Source organism: Lynx rufus, unplaced genomic scaffold, assembly GCF_022079265.1.
Source record: "Lynx rufus isolate CCGP_SWC_20201006 ecotype Redwood Valley unplaced genomic scaffold, mLynRuf1.p SCAF_19, whole genome shotgun sequence".
In the NCBI taxonomy this organism is placed as follows: Eukaryota; Metazoa; Chordata; class Mammalia; order Carnivora; family Felidae; genus Lynx; species Lynx rufus.
The window spans coordinates 14,536,924-14,543,928 of NW_025814833.1; positions in this window are offsets into that span (position 1 = coordinate 14,536,924).

Below are 7,005 nucleotides of genomic sequence, written 5' to 3' on the forward strand. Positions count from 1 at the left end.
CATAGTAAAAGATACAGAGATGTGCATGCCACATAAAAGGGTAGTAAGAGTGAAATATGGCTTGTTGGCCATTCATCGATACAGATTGTAAAGACAGTATTACAAAAGCATCCAGAAGGTGCCTGAGCGGCTCAGACGGTTAACCGTCTGACTTCCGCTCAGGTCATGATCTCACGGTTGGTGAGTTGAGCCCCGAGTCAGGCTCTGTGCTGACAGCTCAGGATCCGGAGCCTGCTTCGGATTCTGTGTCTCTTTCTCTCTCTCTGCCCCTCCCCCACTGACACTCTATCTCCCTCTCTCTCTTTCTCTCTGTCTCAAAAATAAACATTAAAAAAAAGGTGCACGTTTATAGGCCTATTGTTGGTCACTGGTCAATTTCATTTGGTTCGATAAGAGTAGAACACTGATATTTAACAAAATGAACCAGAAGAGCAGGGGCTATTCAGTCCGGGCGCGTCTCATGCTGACTCCAAAGACAGACTCTCGGGGGCTTCAATTTAGCAGTTTCAAGAAAGAGAACACGCTTTCAGCTGCATCAGGGAGACCTCGTCTAGAGACTGGCTCTCCAACTGGAGAAGCTGGGATAAGGTTTCCTTGCAAATTCCTGGTGGACCAAGTTCACTGAGCTGAATGTTCACACACCCTAGTAGCGGGTTTGATAATTTAGCGACGGGCAGGGGATGAATAAATAAAGGACAACCTAACGTCCTCTCAAGGCAATGATAGAATATGTCTTTTAAATGATATTTTGTTTGTTTATGAAAATTGAGGACTGTTGGGTACTTGTCAAAACGTATAAACTCGATCAATTGTGTGATCCGCGGGTTATATCTACTAAAACCGTAATAACTAGAGAAAACGAAACCTTTCAACCTCCTCTGACCATCCCGCCTTTGTGTCTTAAATTCAGCTGGGTCCTCTGCATCATATCAAGGCTGCTACACAAAATGCGGGGCAATCAAGCATGTGTGGTGCCTGCCAAGCATGGCCCAGGCCTGGAAGTTGGCTTTGATCTCGCTGTTATTGCTCTGGGCTTTTTGGCTTGCAGATTCCTAGCTCTGTACACACGCGTGCACGCGTCTAACCTAAGGTAAGAGACTCCCTCCTCCCGCCTCCCGCCTCCCTCCTCCCGCCTCCCTCCTCCCCACTCCCCTCTCCTGTCCTTGGCTCTCAGGATCTTATGGTCTAAACTCTCCTCTGCACCCCTCCTCCTGCATCCAGGGAAGAAAATCCTTGTACAAACTGACCGACTTCCCACCAAATAGACGGTAGCATTCTTCAAAACCCATGAACGCACTGAACTCAAGATAGCTCGGTAAATGGAAAATGCGTGGCTTCCACTTGGAGTCTTCATTTCCTTGGGCAAATCAACAGAGCTTTTGTCCCCCGCAGTCTCAAGTGCAACGTGTTTAAACGTCTTGTCACATCCAGAAGAAAATATAATCTTGCGAATCTCTGGAGGTCTCACAAATTGGATTTGGGAACTCTTATTCCAAACGCCCTTGATGAGATCAATCCCTTCTAAATAGCTCATGAACTGCTCATGATTAAAGGCGTGAGCACAGATAAAATTCCCAATCTTTATTGCTTCCTCCAGCACATCATGTGGTAAACCGGACGTGCCAAATTTGTGACATGAGGGCAATGAATACATTGTTTAAATCTTGTTTGCCTTTCAAAGCAGATGCTCCGTGTATAGCAAGTGAACTTTTTTCTATGTTTAAAACTTTATTTTTTTTTTTAATTTTTAAGTAAGTTTTATGCCTAATGTGGGGCTTGAAGTCATGACCCTGAAATCGAGAGTAGCATGCTGGGGGTGCCTGGGGTGGCTCAGTCGGTTAAGCGTCGGACTCTTTGTCATTTCCGGGCAGGTCATGATCTCACAGTTAACTGAGTTCGAGCCCCGTATGAGGCTCTGTGCTGGCAGTGTAGAGTGTGCTTGGGGTTCTCATTCTCTCTCTCTCTCTCTCTCTCTCTTCTCTCTCTCTCTGTGCCCCTCCCCCACTCACACTGTCTCTGTCGCTCTCAAAATAAATAAATAAACTTAAAAAAAATTTATAAAAGAGTTGCATGTTCTAGACTTAGTGAGCCTGGTGCCCCTTTAAAACTTTTTAAGGCCCTTACTTTGAGCTGGTTGGAACTTTCCAATTCATGTGGGTTGATATAAAAATGCATGGCCTCTGGAGCCAGACCCCCTTAGGTTTAAATCTGGGTATGCTTCTTACTAGCTATGTGATCTTAGGCAAAATGCCTCACCTCCTTCTGCCTTGGTTTCTTCTTTCCATATAAAATTCAGAGAATGATAATAAGAGTATTTTGTGGCGCCATTATGAAGATTAAATATGTTGAAATTTGCAAAATGCTTAGGACAGTACTGACATATAGGGAGGTCATATGTCAATTGTATCTCAATAAAAAAAAAATAAAAGTAAAAAAAAGGGCAAATGGTCTGAATAGGCACTTCTCCAAAGAAGAAAGACAGGTGGCCAATAAGTTTGTGAAAAGATGCTCAAGATCACTAGGCTTCAGAGAAATGTCGGTCAAAACCACAAGAAACACCTACTCCCACACCCATGAGGAGAGCTACAATAAAAAAGACATACAGTAACAAGTGTTAGCAAGAAAGGGGAGAAGTTGGAACCCTCCTTCATGGCTGGCTGTAACGTATAAAGGGTGCAGCCGCTTTGGAAAGCAGGCCGGCAGTTCCTAAAATGTTAAGCATGGAATCACCCTATGACCCAGCAATTCCATTCTTAGATATTGCAAAAGAAATGAAAACATAGGTCTACCCAGAAACTTGTATGTGAAAGCACACAGCAGCACGAATCGTAATAACCAAAACGTGGAAACAATCCAAACGTCCATCAATGAATGGTTGGAGAAATGACATGTGGTACGTCCATACAATGGAATATTATTCTGCCTTAAAAAGGAATGATGTTCTGGGGCACCTGGGTGGCTCAGTCGGTTGAGCCTCCAACTCTTGATTTCGGCTCAGGTCATGATCCCGGGGCCGTGGGATCGGGCCCCGAATCAGGCTCCACACTGAGCATGGAATGTACTTCAGATTTTCTTGCTCTCCCTCTGCCCCTGTCCTCTGATCTCTCTCTCTCTCTCTCTCTCTCTCTCTCTCAAATAAAAAAAAAGTGTCCAGAATAGGGAAATCTATAGAGACAAAGAGTAGATTCATATTTGCTTAGAGCTGAAAAGACTGGGAGGGGATGGGGAGCGGCTGCCGATGGCTATGGGGTTTCTTTTTGAGGTGAAGAAAATGTTCTAAAACCAGATTGTGACAATGCTTGCCCATGTCCCTGAAATGCTAAAGGTCACTGAATTGTACCATTTTCTTTCTTTCCTTCTTTCTTTCTTTCTTTCTTTACTTATTTATTATTTTAATTTTTAGAGAGAGTGCACACACATGAGCAGGGGAGAGAGAATTTCAAGCAGGCTCCACGCTCAGCACGGAGCCCAGGGTGGGGCTAGATCCCATGACCTGAGTAGAAATCAAGAGTCGGATGCTCAACCAACTGAGCCACCCAGGCGGCCCTGAATTATACCTTTTTTTTTTTTAAGGGGATTAAGGTTTTTTTTTTTAATGTTTATTTATTTGGGGGTGGAGCGGGGCAGAGAGAGAGAGAGAGAGAGAGAGAGAGAGAGACAGAGGACCCGAAGCAGGCTCTGTGCTGACAGCAGGCAGCCTGATGTGGGGCTCAAACTGACGAACCGCGAGATCATGACCTGAACCGGAGTCGGAAGCTTAACCAGCTGAGCCACCCAGACGCCCCTGAATTTGTAGCTTTTAAAAAGGAGAATCGTCTGATGTGAATTATGTCTCCATAAAGCCATTATTGAGACAAATCTCTGCGGTGACAGGTGCAGAAAAGAAACCGGAGGCGGTGAGACTGGAGGCCACGGAAGTGACTGGTGCGTGGTCGGGGCGGGAGAGGATGAGTTCTGAGCTGGAACAGGGTTTACGGAATAGATTCAAGAGAGAGAGATTCCAGATGGAGGTAGGCCAGGACTCGGTGATGATTGGGTTTTGGCTTGATTCTTTGTTCCATGGTATCGTCGGGCATTGCCCTTTGTGTACAAAACGACCACACTGCTCCAAGCTGCTACCATCATAAGTCATCTTAACTACTGCCCTCTTGGGTGGCCAACCTGCGTCCACTCATGTTCCCTGCCTATCTGTTCTCTACACTGGAGCCACAGTGGCCTTTTCACACTGCAAATCTGACCATGTCGTCCTCCTGCTTTAAACTCGTCAATGATTTCCCTTTGCACTTCAGGGAAAGACCGAAACCCTGAACCCACCTGAGCAGCCTGAATGTCCTAGCCCCTGCCTATCTCTCTGACTTGCCCTTCACTCTTTGTGCTCCGGGTCCACTGACTGCTTGTAAGCGCCTCACCGTGCTTGTTCCCTCCTACCACAGGGCCTTTGCACGTGTTGTCTTCTCTATGGAATACTTCCTTGCTTCACTTGGTGACTCCAACTCTCCCTTCAGTTACCAGCGTAACCATCACTTTCTCGGGGAAGCCTTTCCTGATGGCCCAAGTCCCCTATTTTTTTAAAAAATTTTTTTAAGTTTACTTACTTTTAAAAATTTTTTAACGTTTATTTATTTTTGAGACAAAGAGAGACAGAGCACGAGCGAGGGGGGTAGGCAGAGAGACAGGGAGACACAGAATCCGAAGCAGGCTCCAGGCTCCGGACTGTCAGCACAGAGCACAACGCAGGGCTTAAACTCACATGGACCACAAGATCGTGACCTGAGCCGAAGTCGGACGCTCAACCAGCTAGGCCCCTAAGTTTATTTTGAGAGGGAGAGAGAGAGAGAGAGAGAGAGAGACAGCATGAGTAGGGTAGGGGCAGACAGAGAGGGAGGGAGAATCTCAAGCAGGCTCTGCACTGTCAGCCCACAGCCCAGTGCAGAGCTCGAACCCACAAACCATGAGATCATGACCTGAGCCGAGATCAAGAGTTGGATGCCTAGTTGACTGAGCCACCCAGGCGCCCCCCAAGTCGCCTATCGTATGTTCTCAAACCTCTTTGTACTTCTCCTTCATGACCCTTATGACAGGTGCAGTGTCATATTTATTTATGGTATCCTTTGATTAATGTCTGTGTCTTTCATTCAACAGCAAGTGTCATTAAGATCCGTATCTGTGGCCATTTTTGTTCACCATTGTATCTCTGGTACCTAACACAGAGTTAGGCGCATGGTTGGTCCTGAATTATATCTGTTAAATAAATAAACCTCGGGAACAATTTTAAACGCTAATTAAAGCCAACAGCGATCTACCCTATTGTGCCCACAGGTTGGCAAAGTTTAAAAAGATTAAAAGTACACACCATAGGCAAGGATTAAGGAAAACAAACACTATCCTACTCTGGGCGCTGGGTGTGTAGATTGCTATGTCCTTTGTGGAGGGCAATTTAGACCTTCAAATGGACCCCACAATTCTACCCATGAAAACGTGTTCCAAGAAAACAATCACTCGTGTGCATAATGGTATACACAGGGAACGCTCACAGAAGCACGGTGTGTAATAAGAGAAGGCTGAAAACAACCCAAATGTTCAACAATAGGATATTAGTTCAATAACTCATGGTGCCTTCATACAACGGAATACCGTGAAGCCATGAAAAATAATCATTAAATTGTATTTATTGACACGATAAGATGTTCATGCTAGTAAAAATAAGCAGTTACTGGGGCGCCTGGGTGGCTCAGTCGGTTGAGCGTCCGACTTCGCTCAGGTCACGATCTCATGGTCCGTGAGTTCGAGCCCCGCATCAGGCTCTGTGCTGACAGCTCAGAGCCTGGAGCCTGCTTCAGATTCTGTGTCTCCCTCTCTGGCCCTCCCCCCGTTCATGCTCTGTCTCTCTCTGTCTCAAAAATAAATAAATGTTAAAAAAAATTAAAAAAAAATAAGCAGTTACTAATAAGTGTGATGGAAGGATCCAACGTTTTCTATTTTAATGGTATGTAATATAGATAATCTAAATTCGTAGAAAAACAGCTGCCAGGATAAATGTGAAGCTATTTACTATGAATTGCTTCTGGGGTCTTGCACATTTTATCCTATATTGTTCTATATTGTGCTAAAAGGTTTTACGAAAATCTACTCATGTATCACTGACATAATGGGCGAAGTTTCAAATCCCAAAAAGAAAAATAAAGATAGAATGCCACAGGTAAATATCCATATATGACCATATGCATATCTGTGGTAGATAAACACATATATTAAAAGGATCCAAATAATAATTACTACAAAAGGACTAACAGCGGCTGTTCTGGGTTGTGGGGGATTATGGGTAACCTTTATGCCTCTCTTTTGCTTGTCTGTATTTTCTATAATTAGCATCTATTAGTTTTGTCATAAGAGAACATCATGAAATATATTTCGTTTTGGAAAAACATTATAATGGGGAAAAAAATGCATTACGGTGAGAAATCGAGGCCAAGAGAGAAGGACTGGTTGTGCGAGCTAGCCAGCCCATTAGGCCCCCTGGGCAGATCCATGAGAGGGGCCACATTTTAATGAGAAGGTTGCCTAGTGACCGTAGAACCGGAGCCAGGGGCTTAGCTGGATGGCTTTCATGTCCAAAGACAGCAAGCTCCATGCTCTGCTACCTTCACCTCCGCTGCCCGCCCTGGATACACAGCCTTTGAAACAGCCTCGCATACCTCGTGCCCCAAGAATCCCCCCCAAGATTGTTTGATCCCGTTGTGCTGGACCCTCCTTGCTGTATAGGACTTAGCCTCACCTGACCCGTCCTAGAGACCGACAGGAAACTCTCACCTGCACCGCTCAGCTTTGCATCCGTTTGAGGTCTGCGTCTGACCCTCTGTTCTGGCACTTGCCCTTGGTCCCCGCGGCTTCATTTGCAGCCTCTCCCCGATGGCTTTCCCTCTGGACTTGTTCCTTGACTCTCCCCACTAAGCTTCTCTAGCTTCTCAACCCCAGCAGGGGCCCTGCCTCTCCGTGCCCCACTCC